The sequence below is a fragment of the Mirounga angustirostris genome, unplaced genomic scaffold (assembly GCF_029215605.1).
Source record: "Mirounga angustirostris isolate CCGP_5_RB_7025 unplaced genomic scaffold, mMirAng1.0.hap1 SCAF_8, whole genome shotgun sequence".
NCBI classification, from domain to species: Eukaryota; Metazoa; Chordata; class Mammalia; order Carnivora; family Phocidae; genus Mirounga; species Mirounga angustirostris.
The window spans coordinates 43,478,049-43,499,787 of record NW_026991716.1 but is presented as its reverse complement, the minus strand read 5'-3'; the positions used below and the strand labels follow the sequence as shown (position 1 = coordinate 43,499,787).

At 39.5% G+C, this 21,739-nt stretch overlaps 1 protein-coding gene across 1 annotated transcript in view; it reads left to right on the top strand.

Annotated features, from left to right (window-relative positions):
• PTCHD4 (patched domain containing 4) overlaps positions 1–21,739 on the top strand; it is a 180,195-nt gene that overhangs the window by 99,999 nt on the left and 58,457 nt on the right. The window lies entirely within an intron of this gene.

The following is a 21,739-nucleotide window of genomic DNA, read 5'->3' as shown; positions in this document are numbered from 1 at the left end:
CCATCATTATCCTCCTCATCCTCATCATCACAATCATTATAGGGTGTTTCTAAAGTAGTTTAGAATTTTAAGTGTACATGAATCTATCCTGTTTGATTTTCAAGACTAATTTGGTGTGTGTCTGTGTGTATTTAGCAAATGTTCACTGACTATCTACTTTGTGCCAGGCACTCTTTTAGAAGCTAAGAATAAAAATTAAAATCTGCCCTGGAGGAGCTCATATCTTTTGGTGTTGACAAACTGACAACAAATAATTACAGATAATTCAACTACAAAGCCAAGAGAACTGTAGCAAAGATAGATACGTAAATGATGCAGGAGCACAGCCCAGAAGACAGCGTATTCTTTCTTGGGGGAACTCCATCACCAAAGCTTACGTTCCAGTTGACATGGAATATCAATATTTTGTCAATAAACTCAGATTGCCCCTACCACAAGCACTACCCATTCCATTGTCCCCATTCTAGAGGATGTATTAATACTATCCATTTCTTTCCAAGTTTTGTTCTAACACATGTACACATCCCACCTCCCTGACAGACCCTCTCCCATACTTGACAAAAAAAGATTAAAAATCTTCTGTTATAGCATAATCAGGGAACAAATGTTGCTTTGTCCCTATTCTAAACAATTTTCTTGGGCATGCAGTATATCTTCTCACCTAGAACTATTTGGTAACTTTAATCATTAGTATATTATCTTATGTAACATCTCTATCCTGGTTTTTTTCTTTTCTGGCTCGGGCAACTTTTTAAAGATTATTGTAATATATTCACACACAAATTAATCAGTTTTTATTTTGTGCAGATCATTGTCCACCTTTCTCTCCTTAATTCTCTTCAATTCTCCTTTTTTTTCTAGCAGATTGATACCTTGTAAAAATTCTTCTGGGATGGAAAGAAGGATCTTCTTAGAAAGATGGAAGGGTCATTTTAGAACTAAAAGAGATGAAAAAAATATCCATTTCTAGCTTTTTTGTTTGGGGTAAGGGCTATCCTCAGTTACTCAACAAATAATTACTGAGTGCAGCACTAGCTACATAATTTACAGAGCTCAGTGCCAAATAAAAATCTGGGCCCCCTTATTCAAAAATAAAGAATTTTAAGATGACAACAGCAGAACATTAAACCAAGTGGGGCTCTTCTCCACATGGGACCCAGTGTGATCACACCAGCCACACGCCCATGAAGACAGCCTTGTCTTAACATATGCCAAGGCACAGTTAATTGTCCAGGCTACAAAAAAAAATTAGGACGAGATCAGGGCCTTACAGAGGAAACAGACAAGTAAACAGACGATTGCATTAATAAAAATTTAGAACAAAGAAATCTGCACAGCACAGCTTCGTAGTCACTAGAACCACTATTCTGGCATCTAAAAAGCGCTGAAGAACAATTTAAATGTCTAATGGAGTTTCTCACTAAAGTGCCAGAAAAAGAAATTACATAAAAAACGTTAGGAATTTTATTTGTTCTATTCTCCTTTCAGTGTTCCAAACTGGAGAACCCTGACTGAATGTGTGTGTGTCACACAATTCATATGTTGAAACCTTTCCATCCAATATGATGGTATTAGGAGGTGGGGTCTTTGGGAGGTACTCAAGAGTAGAGGGGGTCATGAGGACAGAGCCCTCAGGAAAGGGATTAGTGTCCTTGTAAGAGTCACAGGACAGTTGGCTGCTCTCTGCCGTGTGAGGACACAAGGAGAGGTCAGCTCCTGCAACCCGGAGGAGGGTGCCCACCAGACCCCAGCCATGCCGGAACCCTGATCTCGAAACTCCAGCCTCCAGAACTATGAGAACTAACTCTGCTATCAATGGTACTTTGTGACAGTAGCCTGAACAGAGTAAGACACTGGCCTAAACCTTCTATCTTAGTCCCCCAAGATCTTGGAACTCTGCGAAACAGTATCTCAAAACTCATCCACACTGATCTTTTTCTCTCCTTTCTTTACACGTTTTTGGAGCTTGTCTTTTTTTTTTTTTTTTTTTTCCTGAAAAGGGTCTAGTTCTTGACCCTACAAATGAAAATCAATCTAGCTCTCACTGAACTCCCCAGTTCACTCTTCCCTCTATCTCCTCACTCCAAAAGCAGCTCAAGTAAAAAAAATTCCAGGAGATGGTCAGGATAACACAGAAAGCTCCTTAGAAGATAGGAGGCTGGTACACACACAGCTGTAATACTTTTTTGCCCTATGATCCTATGATGATATATTCGCGAATATTGGCTAAATCCCCTAGATCATACCCAGCACTTCTCATACAGCCTCCAATTCTGTGGGTTCTGCTTCTAGGGATGAAAAACACACAAAGTCATAGTCACCTAGGGTGATATCAAACCCTTCCTAGAATCCAGAAAGCATTCCTCCTGGTACCTCTTTAGGTCTAGGGGTGATAAAGACTTCTTACATATGAGCCTTGCAGTAATGAGCTGTTAGTACTAGACCTTGTGTTTTCTCTACATCCTATTCCCACTTAGTTTCTGGAAAAGGTCCTTAAGTTTCAAAGGACAAGAGGAGTTAGATACAAATGTGGGCAAAGGGGATGATCATGCTACAGTATCCCCCATTTAACCCCTCTCCCCCTATAGTAACCATTGTTAATCCTTTTGCTCCCCATTATAGGAGAACTCCTTGCAAGTTTCTCTTTTGAACTCATTCCAGCCAGACCTCCATTCCCATCACTCCACAAACATTGACAAGCTCACCAATGAACTCCATCTTGTCAAATCCACTCAGTTGACACACTGACCATTCCCTTCCTTGTTTGGCCTCTAGGATCCAGTCTCTTAGGATGCTTTCCTAACCAAGCTACTACTTCTCATTCTCTTTTTATGGTTTTTCTTCCTCTTTCCAACTTCAAAAAGCCAATCTTTTTACTATCTACCCACTCCCTAGGTGGTCTCACTATACCTACAGCTTTCAACACCATCTAAATGCTAACATTCCCACATTTACAGCTCTGTTCCTTATCCACCTATTCCTTCATCACCCCTCTGCCTTGGCCAAAAATTTAAAAGTCCATTTTGAACCCACTATCCTCACTCTTCTCATTCAGTCTCTCTATAAGCTCAGTCATTCCTACCTCCACGATGTATCTGAATCTGACTCTTCTCCCTATCTCCACTTCACACTGGTGGGACTTGATCACTGCTTACTTGGATCCTTGCAATGTCTTCTGACTGCTGCTTTGCGTTTTGTTCTCTCCCAGATTCTGCTATTCTTCATATGAGAGGCAGGGTGATCTTTAAGATGTCATTCAGATCATGCACCCTCCTTGTTTCAAACCCTCCAGGAGTTGCCAAGAAGAACAATTCAAGTTCCATACTGCATTAAAAGAAAAAGACAGGAAAGCAGAAAGAATATATTCAAATTGGGGTTTTTTGAGGGAGTTTTGGTAAAGAAACGGTTTTCAAAAATATGGGCAGAATGTGGGGAAATCACAGCTAACGGACCATTACCTCAGACTCATAAGTAGAGGAAACTGTTATTCATGGTCATTGCAAACGGCTAGCAAGGGTCTGGTATCTGCACCCTTGGGTTTGGAGTTTGCTTTCTTTTCTAGTACTAGTCAGAATTGTAATAAAACACGTTTTCATGTATTTGCTTGAATCTTCTCTCTCCCAAATAGACTTTAAGCTTCCTAATACGAGGGACAGTGGGAACACATCTGTTGTTCCACACTGTATCCCCAGGCCCAGCACAGCCTGGCAAAGAGTAGTCATTCAAAAATACATCTGTTTAAAATACTTATGGATGAATAAAGAGTGAACTTACAGCAAGTTCCTGGGGCCTAAGGTCTCTGGTCCAAAGCCGTATTTCAGAGACACGGGGCAGAGACAATCTGGCTCCTCTAGACACATGCACGGTCATTTCCTAGAGAGGAGCTGCTCTTATCAAGCCCAGGCTGATTCTGCTTAGTTCCAGGCAGTTGCAATTGGAAGATGATACCCTGTGATTTTTCTTTTCTCCTTTGCCCTTTTCCAGCCTTAGCCTCTTTCTGATTTGGGGACCCTTTGTTTACCCTTTCCCACCTGTCTTCCAACCCAGGATGCATTTTCTCCAATGAGTATTGTCTTCTGTCTTTAAAATGTTGGAAAGCAAAAAAAAAAAAAAATTTAAACTGTAGGCAGTGCTTCATTAATCCTTCTCACATTCCTTGCTCTAGCAGTGGACATGTGATCTGCCTTCTGAGTGTGTCCAGTCACTATTAAGGCCCCCAAAACAGTTTTCTCCATCAAAGTTCTAGGAAAATTAGCATCAGATCTGCAGAATCAGCCTTTTGCTCATTTCCAAATCAGTTTTCTTTTTTCCCCAGAAATATGGCAGTTTAGATGTTCAGAAAAAATTTACCTAGCACCAACACCTAAAAATATTAAATAAAACATTTTGTAAAAATATTTTTTATAGTGATGCTGACCTGGCAGTAAAGTAATGGAAAGAATCAGAGGCTACAAATGACATGGAAGCACAGATCCAGAAATGTAACTGTGCCTTAAACCCAGTGTTTGCCCTGAGGGGAGCCTGTGACCCCATAGCCTCAGGCTTGGGTTTCAGTGGGTCATGCCTGACAAGACAAGAGGAAAACCCTGGCACCTGAGTGAAGTAGGAGGTAGAACTGCGACCTCACACATATGCAGGACCCTCAAAGAGGGACACCTTTTTTGACTGAACTAAGAAAAACTGATTCTGCAGAGGGAAACAGTGGGGAGTGCATGTCTCTTCTGCTTTTGGTGTTGGGTCAAATGAAAAAGAAAATTGAGAATTCCTATCTGGAATTCTATACTTAGAAGCAAACAATATGCTTTAAGTGCCATCTTCAAATAATTCCAGAAAATAAAGTTTCAAATAGAGCACATGCTCACAATGATGAGCCAGAGTCAACAGAAAGAACAAACTATAGAATCAGACCTTAGAGATTATAGATCTTTGAGTTACCCAGTGCAGTACATCAGCTAAGCATGTTCCACAGGTTTTAAACAAATAAAAGAGAGAATTAAAGAATGATAAAGGGTTTCAAGATTTTTTTTAAGACTTTATTTATTTATTTATTTATTTATTTATTTATTTATTTATTTTAGAGATAGAGACAGAGAGAGACAGTGTGAGCAGGGGAAGAACAGAGAGAGAGGGAGAAGCAGACTCCATGCTGAGTGTGGAGCCCGAAGCAGGGCTTGATCACATGACCCTGAGATCATGACCTGAGCTGATATTAAGAGTCAAAGGCTTAACTGACTGAGCCACCCAGGTGCCCCCACCCCCAAGATTTTTAAAAGTTGATGAGGCATATTTGCAAAAGATTTGCTAAAGAACCATATAAACCTTCTAGAAATTAAAAATATATATAATAATTAAATTTAAGACTCCATGGGCGAGACCTACAAAGAAGGTAAATTGGAAGATTTAAAGAAACTATAGAATACTGCACTTAGACAAAGAGACAAAAATTATGAAGGAGAGGTTAAGGAACATACAGAATAGAATGAGAAGATTTAACAGACATTTAATCATAGTCATCTCACAAAAGAATAGAAAGAAGAGCAGAAATGTCATATCCAAAGAAATAAGCATATTCTGGAATTTATAAAAAGAAAGAACTTAAAGAACATAAGCAGTATAAGTAAAAAGATATCCAGACCCAAACACATTATATTGAAATTATAAAACTTTATAGACAGGGCCCCTGGGTGACTCAGTCAGTTAAGCATCTGCCTTCAGCTTAGGTCATGATCTTAGGGTCCTGGGATTGAGCCCCGCATTGGGCTCCCTGTTCAGTGGGGAGTCTGCTTCTCCCTCTCCCTCTGCCCCTCCCCTGCTTGTGCTCTCTATCTCACATAAATAAATAAAATCTTTAAAAAAATTATATTAAAGACAAAGAGAAGAATTTGGTTTTTTTTTTCCTTCAAAGAGAAGATTTTAAAAGCAAATGAATACACAATGGAACAAAATTTAAACTGACAATTCAACAACTATGAAAAGTGGAACATAATTATCTTCAATGACTAAGAAAACGTAACTGTTCACATGGAATTCTATGTCAACAGAAAGTATCTTTTATGAATAAGTGTAAAATACTGGCTTTTCAGACCAAAAGCAAACAAATGAAAACAAAGCAAACAAAACAACTGAATTTAGTTAAGAAGTGAATTAACAGTAAAGGAACAGCTAATTTTGCAATTCAAGAAGAAAGTAAATGATCCCAAAGAGAAGGTGCAAGATACACAAAGAAATGTGAAAAAAGAAAATATAAACTTTTTGGTCAATTTTATATAAAACAGTAACCATATCTAATAGTAAATGTTATATATGCTAGTAATATTTAAAGAAAATTATTACTTTCTTTGGGAAGAGACTAGGAGAGGGGAAGGGTGCATAAAGGTATCGGGATAGAGCTAAATAACTGGACTAAATTAGTATATACGTGGAGAGTGGTGTTACCCATATAAAATGTTCTTAAATTTTGGGGTGGAAAGGTAAAAATATTAATAAGTTTCAGACTTTTTTTTGTTTATTACAGACATTAACATCTCTAAAGGATTTGTTCAAAGTAGAGAGATAGAATAAAGGAAAAATTAGGGAAAAGCATTTGTAATGTATTTCTTAGGCTGGGTGGGATGTACACAATGGTTAGTTTTATTTTATTTTTTTCTTTAAAAAGAACAAATATGTTATACATGCCAGTAACATTTTCAAAGAAAATTATACTTCTCAAACTGGGTGACTGAACCCTATCCTATCTTGGGAAGGATGGATTCTCAGAATAAACAAGGTGAATTCTCAGAGCATTCGTTTTACTTAAAGATGTTTAAAACAGTTTAGCAAAGTCCAGCTTAATCAGTCTTGTACCTAACAATTACAGCAAAACATTGCTGCTCAGTTTCCATGGAAGACACATTCTGCTTTGTCTTTTGTCCATTTTATATCATTGCCTTGCAGAAATAAATGGATTCTGTCACCTTTAGTTTTGTCATTTTGTTTTTATTATCTGCTTAGCATTTTACTGTACCGATGATTCCTGGGGATATATGACCCTGCATTCATCCACATTCTGAAATGGCTGCTAGGTCAATTTCCCTCTTTGGATTTTGAGCAGATGTAAACAAGGAAGGGTGGAAGACAAACCTTCAGAGAGGGAGGGGGAGGCACAGAGAAGAGCTGGCAGATTCCCACTCCTCTTCAGGCCTGAGGTGACCCGCCAAGGAGGACTCGGATACCTTAGCTTGGGCCAAGTCAGATGGGCCAGGCACATTCTTGTAGGATGCCACATTCCCCTACACCCACTAGCACATGGTGTTATAATTGTTTGATGCCTCTCTCAGCCTGCGAAACCATAGGCACCATGAAGCAAGGAACAAGTTTGTCTTATTGTCTGCCCTAGCTCAGTGTTTGGCAAACAGTGGGTCTTCAATAAATGTTTGTTGAATGAATGATGGACAAGAGAGATGCTCCCAAATTTCATTAGCAAGCACAAATGTAATTACAGCAGCCTAAAGAACTGAGGGCTAGTCCCCTTCACTTCCCTCTCCCTCTCTTTTCCTTTTGGAACTGTACTTGTTAGTTAAATGTAAGTCTTCCAGAAGGCTTCTAAACATAGATTTGTTCAGCCCATTCTCAGGTCAGAAGGCCCACATTATAGCTTTAACTATGTGTCTTCATGGATCATTCAGACTCGGTAATTTGAATAAATAATTATTGCCATCAGGCTGATTTTTGTCAATTTTTGTTGCCTTTTTGTTCTTCAAGGGCACTTTTTCACCTCATAGTCACCTGCTAGAATCTAACGTATATCAGAGATGAATTGTAAAGGCTGCCAAGTTATTTTCATTGATGTTTTTCTGCACTTTCTTTGAATAATGTGTTATTGATTAAGGGTTAGCTATTTTTGCAAAATAAGATTTGGAAGATTGGGATTTGTAATGGTGTAGCTACAGTTAGGCTCGTCTCTGTCCTTAACTGATATCCATAAACCACGGTGCTGTTTGTTCCAGCTGCAGCGCTATGTTTAATTTTAGCCTGTGCAGTTATTATTACAGAAACATAGAGCTATGGGATGTTGGAGCTGGAAAGCTCTTCTGAGACAATCTAGTCCTACTCTCTCATTTTATCTGTTGCTCCCCAGCTCTGCCATTCCCTCTCTGAACGGATATGTGCAAAAGTAGAAACTGTTTCTGAAGACTGATTTTTTTTTTCTAGAGGTGGAGATTTATAGTCCGACATCAAAAAAATTTTTTACAAAACTTTTTTTAAAGAAATGTATAGAAAATATTTATTACTTATTACACAAATCTTTAAGATATTTATGATTCTAAAAGTTTCACAAAATAAGGTGGAAGAGGCTTTGTAGCCAGAGTGAACTGTGCTCAAACACCTGATCTGCAACTATAATAATCTAAACCAGGAAAAGGCAAACTCATCTCTAAAGGGTCAGATTGTAAATATTTTAGGTTTTGCAATCCTCCCTAGCAAGTGCTTACCTCTGTCTTTGTAACTCAGAGTAACCTATAGATAAATGAGTGAGTTTAGCTATGTCCCAGTGAAACTTAATTTACAAAAACCAGCAGCGGACTGGATTTGTCCTAAAGCTTGTAGTATTCAGACCCCTGATGAACTGTCATTTTCCAGGGTGCATGAGCCTGAGAAACTTACTTAAATTGACACATTATAATTGACAGTTATTTGATAATTCATACACTTAACGGCCCCACCCACTTTTCACCTCTGGATTCTGATTTCCTCCAGACTAAGAACTGCATATTTCCCAGGGCCTGGCACAATGAGAAACCACAGTACGCATTCACACAGTGTTGGCTGAATGAAGGATTGAATGAGGGTATGCTCAAGAAAATTCCAGAAAATCACAAAAATAAAGACATTTGTGAACAAATCATCAAAGAATTAAAAAAAATCTATAAGACTTTATAAACTTTACATTAAGCATGCAGAGCATTGTATGTGTTTGTATATGTAAATCTCAGATATGCATCTTTATTTTTAAATATTAAAATATATGAGGTCTTTGCAATTTTTAATCTGAGGTTTTGCCCCAAATGGATAGGATTAGGAAATTAGGCATGCCCTAAGGACTCATCTTGATAAATTAATGATATCTACATTCAGTTGGATGGAAATGGATTAAGTAGGTGGATCAGTTCTCTCGTGAAACTGCATAAAAAAAATTAATTCGTAAGAAAGTTGTAAACTGCTATTACAGGCCTCTGGATTGCCACAGAATGCTTTCATTCTATGTTAAAATAAATCCCTGGAAAAATATTTTTCAGGTGATCTGACATATTCTTGCTGAATTTCTCAACTGATTACTGAGACACTAAGGAACCAGAAGGAAATTTTTACTCAACAAGGCAGAGATTATTTTTTTCCTCTTTCTCCCCTGGGTGGCATCTGCCAGTAACAAAAAGTATGTCTCACTTAGCAAAATTGAGTAATGAAGGCAGGGAAAAGCATTGAAGGGCAAACACTGGTTTGCTGGAAAATAGGGATTCCTGCTTGCTTTTTGAAACCTGATTTTCCCCAACTGGAGGGTTCAAATGTAAACCTAGGGCAACCTTGGCCACCTACACCAGCTGCGACAAGAGGAACAGAGAAATATCATCTTGACCTTGCAGCTTACATTTTCTGTCCTTGAAGCTGTTTGGTTATTTTTTTTAATTGTGTTGTATGTTCTTATTCTCCATGCTCACTGCAATCCCTGAGAATCTATGAAGGACAACTGCCACATACTCACAGGTAGAAAAATTATTTTTCTTTAAATATATCAACCCAAGAGCTCTATCCTTTTCAAGAGTTATTCTTAGAGGTTCTAAGCTTATGCCAGTCACAGAGCCATTGTCCAGGACACATTTGTAGCTGCTCAGTTGGAATCCCTTTGGATGCTCTGCTGTTTTGAACATTTTTGAGGGAAGCCATTCTTCATCTTTTGAGAGTGTGTTTGATTTTGTATAAACAGCCCTAAATCTTTCAGAGCTAGAACACATGAACAAGGCGAATGGCCAAGTTGCATAATACAATTTTTCATCCAAAGCTGGGATGGACGGTTAGGGAGAAATACAGGGACTTGGGAGCCTCCTGCCTCGGGCAGAAGAACAGACCAGGGTCAGAAATCACAGTTTTTTGATGTGGCTGCTGGATAGCATGTCAATACAACTTTCAAAATGTCCACATTCCAGGAATGTTTTGAGCACTGGAGTTAGAGTCTAACTTCCCAAGGAAACTACTTCTAAGGAAATCTCGATGTACGTATTTTTTATTTTTATTTATTTATTTTTTAGAGAGAGAGCCCACAAGTAGAGGGGGAGGAGCAAAGCGAGAGGGAGAGAATTTTAGGCAGGCTCCTCGCCCAGCCTGGAGCCCAAGGTGGAGCTCGATCTCACAACCCTGAGATCTGGCCTGAGCTGAAATGAAGAGTCGGATGCTTAACCGACTGAGCCCCCAGGCGCCCCTCGAAGTATGTATTTTTTAAATTAACATTTTCTTCCACAATAATCATATAGTACTAACCATGTGCCATTCTTTTTCCTACAAATTTTAATATTTGTAAAATTACCTCACTAATCCACATAAAAACCCCCTGAGATAAGTACTGGCTTTAACTACATTTCACAGATGAGCAAACTGAGGTCAAGAAATTTATTCAAAGTCAAACAGCTAGTGACGGGCTTGTGTTGTCTCCCACTTGGGTCAGCTCCCTGCTCTGGAGTGTGCAGTATGCTTCTACGTGGCATCTGTTTTGCTACTTTATGGCTACACCTCCCCATAGACGAACCTAGGCAGTGTGGATTCCTGTAGCGACCTCTGTCTTCCAGTCCATCTCCTTCCCCAAGTCTGCAAAGATCAGACAGGAGCAGGAAAAAATGGGCATTTCAAGCCGTAAGAGATTAATATAGGGAATCAGGAGCTTCAGAAGAGACAGAGCACACAGGAAGCTTTGCGGAAGTCAGGAATTGCCATGGCTGCTTCCAGACCACACATCTCGCACTTGCCAGAGCACAGGTGGCCTTGGCTTTCGCTAGAAGAACATAAGAATGCTTTCTGCTTTTCTTCCACCTTCCAGGTGTCTCAAAAGTATACACGAGTCTAGAAAATGTAGTTCCCAAGGATATGGCTCCTGCCTGACACAGGTTAGGAGGGGGAGAGTGACATTAGGTTGCCAGTAGACGGGTACACTGGAAGTCAGGGAAGGTTTGTTCCCAAACAATTGATACTATGGCTCACGAGGCAGACCAGATCATGAAAGGTCTGTAAGTCAGATGCAGTGTCAGAGAATTCATATTTCTTGGTTATCTGTTCTTAAGCAACAATGGAACCAGTGTTTTGGGAGATATTAGACTTACGACCACCTTCCATATTTTAATATTTATTTAGCTATTAGCTTGGGACGACCAGTTCCTTCCTCTTGAAATTGGGTAGAAAACAATATGAATCCTGATACAAAGCAAGAGGGAATAAATAGAAGGAAAAGAAAATGGAAACATGCAAATTGGTTTCTCTCTTCCCTTATTCTCTGCGTGACTCTGCTTTTAAGCCGTATTTTTCAAAATGCTGTTTCTCACATAAATAAGCACACTAAAGTGGCAAAGGGAATGCCTGTTTTTACCAGCTTTCAAAGAGTGTGGGAGTTAAGGCTTTAAGTATTTATGGTTTTAATTTTAGGCTCAGATGCAATACAGTGACCTAGAAAAGCTAATGCTTTATAGTATAAAGTTTGAAAAATATTCAGCCGAGGGACTGGGTAACTCCTTTTGGAGATGAAAAAGGTCATTTGTTGTTGGGCGCCTGGGTGGCTCAGTTGGTTAAGCAACTGCCTTCGGCTCAGGTCATGATCCTGGAGTCCCAGGATTGAGTCCCGCATTGGGCTCCCTGCTCGGTGAGGAGTCTGCTTCTCCCTCTCCCGCTCCCCCCTCTTGTGCTCTCTCACTCTCTCTCTCTCAAATAAATAAATAAAATCTTTAAAAAAAAAAAAAAGACTGCAATATAAAGATAAAAATATAATTTTTTAAAAAAAAGGTCATTTGTTAAATTGCCTCTCTCTCTCTGTCTCTGTCTCTACCTTTCTTCTCTCTCTCTGTCTCTCCCTCTCTACCCCCCTTCCCTCCCTCCCTCCCTTCCTCTCTCAGATTTTATTTTGAAAGTCATCCACTAGGGGAAAAATACATAGGCAACATGCACCCAAGCATTACTGAGCAGCCACCTAATACTTCTTTCTAAATCCACTGCAAGGGGGAGAATGCAGGAAACATGATATGGGCAATTTAAAATCCATATACAGACTAGTTACAGTTGTTAACTGTTCAGTAAGATTATATAATGACCTTGAAGATCCAAGTGAAATGTTTCTATATATTTCTGTATAGTTTGGTTCATGATTTTCTTTGTAGTCACATATGAGATCCAAGACAAAAAGATCACAAAAGAGCGGTGGTCAAATCCATTTCTACACTGAGTGAAAGACATTTTACAGAAAACAAAACAATTATGATTATAATTATAGTTTACGTCTGGATAATGACAGTGCTTTTGTGTTACATAAATGTCCTTTACAACATTCCTAGCTCCCAGGAACAAATGCCTAAATCACCTCAATTTCTATCGGTTATAGGGAGGCAGATTTTAAAATTCCAAATAATATTAAGAAAAGCATAGAATGTTGCATCAAGCCAGGGGTAAAAGATCAGTTTCAGAGCAAGATTGGGAATTTCAGGAGATCTCATTTAAACAAAGAGCATGTGGAGGTGAAGAAATCACAGGCACAGTTGTACTGAGTTTAGTGAGCACCATGTTTCAATTCTGACCTAATTACCCAAGCATGTATTAGCTAATTTATCCAACCGACAACCTCAAAAGGTAGTCTCTGATCTTCCCCCCACAAACCTGCTTCACCTGCAGCCTTCCCTATCTAAGGTAATAGCAAACTTCGAGCATGGAATAATCCTTGACAACCCTCTTTCGTCACCTTCCCTTGCTTTCCCTCCCTTCCATTTGGGTATATTTAAATATTCACCTGCAATCTCATTATTCTCACCACCATCACCACCATTATCCTAGTTCAAGGCATCATCTTTCACCTGATCACTGTAGTAGCCTCCGGCCCTGTCCTCTCCTTTTCCCCATAAAATGTCCTCCCCAGCTCACCCTAGCCCATGCTGTTAAATGTAAATCAGGTCAAGTCACTCCTCTCCTTCAAATGTCCCAGGACCTTGCCTCTCACTCACAATGATACCTCAACCACTCAGTATGGCCTACATGATCCATTTTATCTCTGAACTTTTCTCCTAGGACTCCCACCCCATACTACCTCCATCAAAACTCCTTGCTGTTAGGGCAGCTGTGTGGCTCAATCTGTTAAGCATCCTGCTTTTGGTTTCAGCTCAAGTCATGATCTCAGGGTCGTAAGATCAAGGCTTGCATTGGGCTCCACGCTTAGTTTGGAGTCTGCTGAGATTCCTTCCCTCTACCCCTCTTCCCACTTGCATTCTCTCTCTCTCTCTCTCTCTAATTAATCTTTAAAAACAAACAAACAAAAACTGGCTGGTCTTCCAATGTGCCAAGTATGCTCTTACCTCAGGGCCTTTGCCCATACTTTTTTCTCTGCCTGAAATTTCCTTCCCCTGCATATTCACGTATCTCAATGCCCCTCACTTCTCTGCTTAAATATCACTTTGTCACCCAAATAATAAAGTGATAAGTCTTTCCTCTGAACCACACCGCCACTGACACTTTCTACGCTCCTTATTTGCTTCATTAACTTTGTTTTACTTTATAGTATTTATCATCACCTAACATTATATACTTTGTAAAAACTTACTTATTATCTATCTGCCCCACTGGAATGTAATATCAATAATAGTGAGAACTTTTTCTGTCAATATCTCCCTGCACCGAAAACAGTGTCTGGCACCTGATCAGCAATTTATATATTTTTTGAATTAATGGATAGATGAAAGAAATCGAAGTCGTGGTTAAATGCAAATCGGAAATAAGTCAACTTATTTAAAACAGTAACAACCAAGCTAGGACATGTGAGTGCATTGGTTCTGATGAATTTCTCTCAGAATGTTTTCACAGTGTTTGGGGCCTCCCTTGATGTGGTTTGGTACTTGAGGAAGAGACTATTGAGACAGCCTCGGTGGTGATGCAAACAAGAGGCAGCAGAAAGCACGGAGTTTGCCAGCTGGTGTCACTCCCCTTGAGTTCATGCGGACATCTGAACAATAAGATGTGCCCCACAGCACATTCTCCTTTAAAAAAAAATCCAACATATTAATTCCTTTCCTAATGTAGACTTGCTAGAGAACACCTCTCTAAGTACAATTTAAAACCACAAGTGAAGAACGTAAGGATGACTTCCTTGATGATATACTTCACAGTTGATTTCATAGTTTAATTTATGTATTTCACCTAAGAACAGCCTCACACAGTAAGGTTGTGTGCATTATATGAGACCGACATAAAGGAAAATGGCCTTAATTCACTGACAAGAGACTCCTAAAAAAGATGTGATTTCTACCTCTGTGACTCTGTCACACAAAACCACTGCCTAGAAATGAAATACTCACTGTAAACAATACCAAATAAGCAGTTAGATGATATCCTTTTCAAGGTTGTACTCTGCCACATGAACACAACTTTATTTAGTTTTAGACATAGGTGGAGTGAAATATTTAAAGTCTGAGTTAAATAACACCGTGCATCTCTAATAGTTGGAATTGTTTAAAAGCATCAGAAGTGTGAAGATTTTTATTTAAAATTTACTTTTTCGGCATCCCTGGGTGGCTCAGTCGTTAAGCATCTGCCTTCAGCTCAGGCCATGATCCTAGGGTCCTGGGATCGAGCCCCGCATCAGGCTCCCTGCTCCACGGGAAGCCTGCTTCTCCCTCTCCCACTCCCCCTGCTTGTGTTACCTCTCTCACTTTGTCTCTCTCTATCAAATAAATAAAATCTTTAAAAAAATTAAATAAATAAAATAAAATATACTTTCTCAAAATGGACATAGATTTTACACTGGAATACAAATTATACCCACAACCAAAAGACAAAGATCACAAAATCACAGTGCGTGAGGGAGGAAACGAGTCAATACATAAATCTGGGTTTCGGGGGGTGGGGGTGATGGAGTGAAAAGCTGCCACTTCATTTCAATTCAGTCCCAAATGCTTTATGAAGAAGATGCAGCCTGAGAAGGAGTTGAAGGATGACATTTTAGAAGAAAGAACTTTTAAAAGTGAACTGAAAGTCATACTGGTCAAGTTTAACTGTTCATATGTGCTTTAGCAAACTAGGTCACACATACTAAATTAAGCTACTAGATTTAGATCTGTAAAATGTTCTGGAAAACAAGCACCATATTAATTTTTCTTTTTTCTTGACTGACTATCCTGAAGGTTTGCATATGTAATAGTGGTTCAGTGTAATAGTTTTCTGAGGAATTTGGTGGCATGGATGCACATGTACATAATGTACACATGAATTTTAAGTTGTGGACAGATGACTATGCTATTCTACAAAGAATTTTTAAAGACAACATTCTAATTGCTTAGTATAATAATCAAATGAATCATAAAAACTTAGTCATTTGACATATTTTAGGTATAAGTCATTATTTGTTTTGTAATGCATGGTAATCAAAATGAATGGTTAACGGCTCAGGAAAATAATGTAATCATCAGGTAAATTTTTGCTTCTTGAACTGGAGAAAAAAGAGGTGTCGTTATTCTTGGAGAGAGGGCATTTTCCCCTCATATATGAGGGTTGGCCTCAATAACTAGCTGGTACTGATGACTTTCCAAAAAGAATGGACTTATGCTAACTACTTGGATGCTAAGCCCTTGATTTGTCAACTATTGATTGAGTTATGTCTTACTGCCCTACATAGCAAACCAAAACTCAGATTATTAAAGGCCTATCTGAATCCAGTTCGTCTTGCTGGACTCATTAGGAATTTGCAAGCACTTAAAATGTTTGCTGTTTCCTCATTGAGATACATAGATAGATGGATAAATATTCATATTCACTTTGAAAATTCTCCACACTAAAATTATTTGAGCCAAGCACTGTCTATTGCACAGAATTAGAGCCCTTGAAGATCCATCTGTGTCTTATGGACTCACAATTCTTTCCTGAGAAATATTTGGATTCCTCCATTGGTAGCCCTGCAGTGCTCATAGTTGAGGGATGGTCCTCCATTACAGATGTCAACCCAGCCTTCCACTTGGTTATCAGAGCATATGGTTCTTCCTTTAATTCATCTGTATAGAATGTCTGCAGGCGGGGTTCTTGTCAGAAGATCTAATCTCAAACTCTCACCTCCTCTGATCAAAAATGCTATTTATTGTGTGTGTCACTTAAATTGCAAGTAATATTTCTTCTAGATATTCTACACTTTTTTTCCTTTGATTAATAATCGCTTAAACTTTGTACCAGGGTATCATTCTAAGCCCTTCACACCTATCAACTAATTTAAGCCTCAGAATAAACCTATAAGGGGGGATAATATTATTATTCCCACTTCACAGAGAGATAGTAATTTGTTCAGTGACACATAGCCAGGAAGTGGCAAAGTTGGATTCCAAACTCAGGCAATTGGTCTCCATGCTCTTAACCTTTATACTACTCCATACTGTAGTCATGCACTTGTACCAGAATATGCGGACCCCTCAAAACCATGCCCTTTTTTAGCTTTGCTTTGACACTGAGCCATCTCTTATCCTGAGGACCATCTTAAGAAGTAGCCTCATAAAACTCACCATTGGACTTATTGAAAAATAGTGCTATGGACATAGTTCACTACATCACATCAAGTACCCTTTAGGAAAAGAACTTTCTCTCAGGTGTCACAAACAAATCAAAAGAAAAAAAAAAGTTGTGTTTTTATCAGATGAATACCATTAATCTCATTCTCATAATGTGTTTACCCGTTTATTCCAGCCACTGGAAAGTTCCAAACCTAATTTTTTCTCCACCTCTATCCCCGCTCTTTGCCCTCTCAGTACTTTGCACACTGAACCTATGTATTAGTCAGCCTTATTTTGCTACATTTATTCCCCTTATTCTATTCTTTGTGCCTCTTTAAATAACTTCAAATACATTTTTAAGAGCAAGCATGAAAACAAATTTTAATTATTACTAATAGATCTAGTACAGATAGAAATGTTAATTTATTTGAGAGGGCATGAGTTAGTGGTTCTCTCTATAAAGATATGCACTAGTCTAGTCAGTGTGTAATGTTACCAATACCTGTGTTTGGTCAACAAGCATTTTAGGGTCAGTGAGCTGTAGGTAACTGCTCACTACACTTTTCATCTCTGCATTCACAGCCACCCAAGGTACCCCTTCTTCAGTAAAGGTGTCCGAGAAATATTTAGGAGCTGAAGGGAGATGGGGAGATTGAGGGTCAAGCTCTATCTGGCCTGGAAAGGAATGGAATAGAACAGAGCCCCTTCCAAGACCGTAGAGGTAGCAAGGAACTCTCAAAAGCAGAGAGAAGAAAGAAAAGGATAAAATTCTGGTCTCTGACTTATAATTAATAATAAACAAAGGAATCCTAGAACAAACCATCTAGTCTGGGCCTTACTGGAGTCAACTGAACTATATAATTTAAGAGAAATGCCTCTCCCAGCACCCAAAACCCCAATATTGAAAATCATTTGTGCTAAAAAAAAAAAAAAAAAAAAAAAAAAAAAAAAAATCAGTCCTTAGGAGAAGTGAGAAGGGCCCTTATTACATGATTCTGTCCACTTATATAAATAGTTAGATTTCCTTGGACCTTGCTGAAATGGGCTGAGGGGACCAGAGTTTGGATGGAAAGTGAGAGAATGGAAGGGTAACTTTTGAGCACAGGCACGCTTCAGAGAAATACCAGGGTAAGTGACATTTTCAGGGGGAGGATTTAATATGGGAGAAAAATGGAGTGAAATTCTGAACATGTTGAGTTTTTGGTATCTTTGGAACTTGTGAGGAAAGAAACTGTGGTAACCATCTGATTATATGGGTCAGAAACTCCAAAGAAAGATCTGGGGACTCCTGGGTGGCTCAGTCAGTTAAGCATCTGCCTTTGGCTCAGGTCCTGATCCCAAGGCCCTGGGATTAAGTCCCATATCGGGCTCCCTGCTCAGCAAGGAAGCTGCTTCTCCCTCTGCCTGCCACTATCCCTGTTTGTGCTCTCTCTCTCTCTCTCTATCTCTCTAACTAATAAATAAATAAAATCTTAAATAAAAAGGAAGACCTGGAAATAGGTTTAGAAATGGTCAGTAAAATGGCTTTGCAGCCAGGGGAGTGGAAGAGAGCATCTAGAAGCAAAGAACATCTAGTAAGAAAAGCAAGGAAGTTAGAGCAGAGCCCTTAGGGTAGGGGGTGGAGAAGAGGCCATCCAAAAAGGCAGCTAAGATGAATTGACCAGAAAGGAGGAAACTGGGAGACAGGTATAATGGAAGCCAAGGACCAATGTGTGCCAGCTGCCATCTGGCTTCATTCTACCTGGAACTGGGACACAGTACAAGTGATGCTCTAATAGGAAGACCTATAGGGCACTGGGACCAGTCAGCTATGGGAGCCATGGAAGGAAGCGGTCTTGTCTAAGAGGAAGAAGCCTTCCAGAAAGGGAAACATCAGGAACAAAGGCATGCAAGTAAACAAGTACAGTTTGCTTTTGTTGGAGAATAAAATGCTAGGGAAAGCAGAAAGTGATGAGTGATTTGATTCTCTTAACAAACACTTACCTAAGGCTTGGCACAGGACCCATACTGTTCTAAATGCCTTACACAGATCCACACCAAATCCTTTCAGCAATCCCCGAAGTAGCTTTGATTCTAATCCCTTTTCAGAGGAGGAAATGGAGTTTAAGAAAGGATAGGTCACTTGTGTGAGGTCTCACTGCTAGTGAGGAGTAGAATAGACCTTCGCACCCAGTCAGCCTGGCTCCAGAGCTGATATTCTTAATTGCCATGCCCGGCAGCTTCTGCAACAGATAGGAGGAAAGAGAATGCTTCTTGAAGGGATTCTGTGTGGAGAGCTAGATGGGAGTGATTCCCTTGCTGCATGGAATTTGAGGCCCACACTTGGATTTTGTGGCATTACATGGACTTCTAGAGTATCCAGTGTGTCCCTGGGAGGCCCCCTACTCCCTGGATCACTTGACCTTTGGACCTCCATTTCCCCACCAATAAAAATCACTATGATACTGGCCGCTCTTTATCTCCACCACAGGAAATTTGGGAGAACTTGTGATGCACTACCTAGGAAAACTCCCTGGGCCTTAGGATGAGCATTATTCTTGGTCCTGCTACTGTTATGTCATTATTATGCTATGGATGCCTTTTATCAGCTTCAGGCCAAAAGAGGAATGTATTCAAAGAGTATACAGCATAAGTGAAAATAAGATCTTATTGTTTCTTCATCTCCTACTTGGAGAATATGCTTAAAAGCAAGTAACATTTTAACAGCAAGTAAAGGAGGCATTTCATTGCTCTTCAGTCGAACAGTAATGATTATAAAATTATCTGTTTTTCTCCATCTAAAATTACCACTATCAATGTGCTCCTTTATTCATGCATTTAATTCCTAGCCTTTCAGCAGCCATTTGAAACATTTGGCTTTAGCTGCGCATCTTCAATGCCATATTTGTCTGTCTAGAAATATTTCTCTTTCCAAATATGGAAAAACTCATCAAAGAGAAAGTGCCAAGTGCATATATATAACTTTCGTTGGACTCTGGTGAAATTTGTATGCTTGGTGGTAAGACCAAAAAGCTGCTGACTAGCTGGGAACGGGTGGGCTGACTGGAGTGAGAGTGACTGGCAGCCCCTTGTTGGTGGTGGACTGGGAGTGGTAAGCAAGACACTGTCAGATTTCGCACTCGGGAACCTCAGGAGTTGATTAATGATCCTTCCAGGAGAGATGCTGTCTTAAATAAAGTAAGTGTCAAATAAACCACAATACTCTTCATAAATCATGTGAAGTAAGGATGCTGCCATTTTCAGTAGGCTGACAAAAATCCCATAATGCACACCAGCTGTCTGTCCTGCTGAATCGAAGAGAAGCAAGGACTCTCCAGGGCAAATTCATCAGATATTCAAAACTGTCTCTCTTTTTTCTCCCCCAGCCTCTTGTTTCTGGCCCCATGCACATTCCTCGGTAATAGAAATTACTAGACCTAAGTCCCTTCTGGATATCCACATCATGAAGGACCTGGCAACCTGGCATTTACAGATTGACAGACCCAATTAAATTTTTCCTAAAATCAATTCACACCACAGTGTTATCTCAGCTTTAATTTAGACCCCATTATGGAATCTGTCTCTGTAACTCACACACCTTCTTAAAGGTATTTTTCTAGGTATCAGCAAAGAGATGGAGGTCTTAGGAAACTGAGGTGCAGATACCTCTGAAATCAGAGGAGACCACTTGAAAGGCTCCCACCAAGGGACCTGACAGACAGTTTGTGGTTGACAAAAGTGGTGGCTTAGAGGTTACAGTCTGTAATCTGCCTAGACCTAGAGAAGGACATGGTGCCTTCCCAAGAATCCCATCCAGCCTCCTCCAACTAAGGAATAATTCCATCTCAAGAACTGCTAAGGACAAAAGAGCCTATCCTACCCATTTCTCACTTCCTCTGTTAGGACCACATCCTGCCTCATCCAGTCTTGTGGGCATGCCTCCTCCTGGGAGCCCTTCTTTTATGCAAAAGACGTTTTTAGCCCCTCCTCCATCACACTACCGCTGAACTGAATCTGTGCTCCGCTTTGTCAACTTTCCTGGATATAAATGCTTTTAATGATGCTTATTTGGCATACTGCTCTTCATGGTTTTGGAACCAAACTCTCTCTTTGTCTGAAAATAGAAAAGGATCCTAATAATATACATATTTCATATATACCCATTTTAAGGAAATTCATGGTAAGAAAAAATATTCCTAAAACAGTGTTTTCTTGCTGAATAGGAGTATTATAATATTATCCTTGTTATTATATTTATTGAGCAGTTGTGTTCAGCCCTGTGGTGGGCTCAAAAATAGATAAAAGGCAAGGTTCCTCTCCTTAAGGAATTCACAGTTTTAAGAGGAATGTTCACACATGACACATATTTAATAAATAATATTGGCTAGTTATCTTCAGTGACATGCTCCATTAAAGAGAGAGAAGAGGGATGCCTGGGTGGCTCAGTCGTTAAGCGTCTGCCTTCGGCTCAGGTCATGATCTCAGGGTCCTGGGATCGAGCCCCGCATCGGGCTCCCTGCTTGGCGGGAAGCCTGCTTTTCTCTCTCCCACTCCCCCTGCTTGTATTCTCTCTCTGGCTATCTCTCCCTGTCAAATAAATAAATAAAATCTTTTAAAAAAGAGAGAGAGAGAGAGAGAGAAGAGCCTGGTGTCATTATATTTGGAAGCAAAAAAAAAAAAAAAAGTCAAATTACATCTGCTTTTGCCTGAATTCTCTGAATGATGCAAACCAGTCCTGGTTTACACAAGTAATTGCTGCTCTCGGTCTCTGAATGTTTAACCATTTTTAAATAACTGAAATAAAAAGTAATATAGAAATCCACATTCAGCTACAATTCTGTGGGGGATGTTCTATGACCAAAAAAAAAAAGGAATTGGAGTCTCCACACCCCACACTGCCCCACAAGTAGTTAAAAGTCAGAACATTTTACACTTCATGAGTACACTAAATTCTTTATAATACCAGTGTTTATACAGGCATATCTCATTTTGTTGCAGTTTGCAGATATTATGGGGTT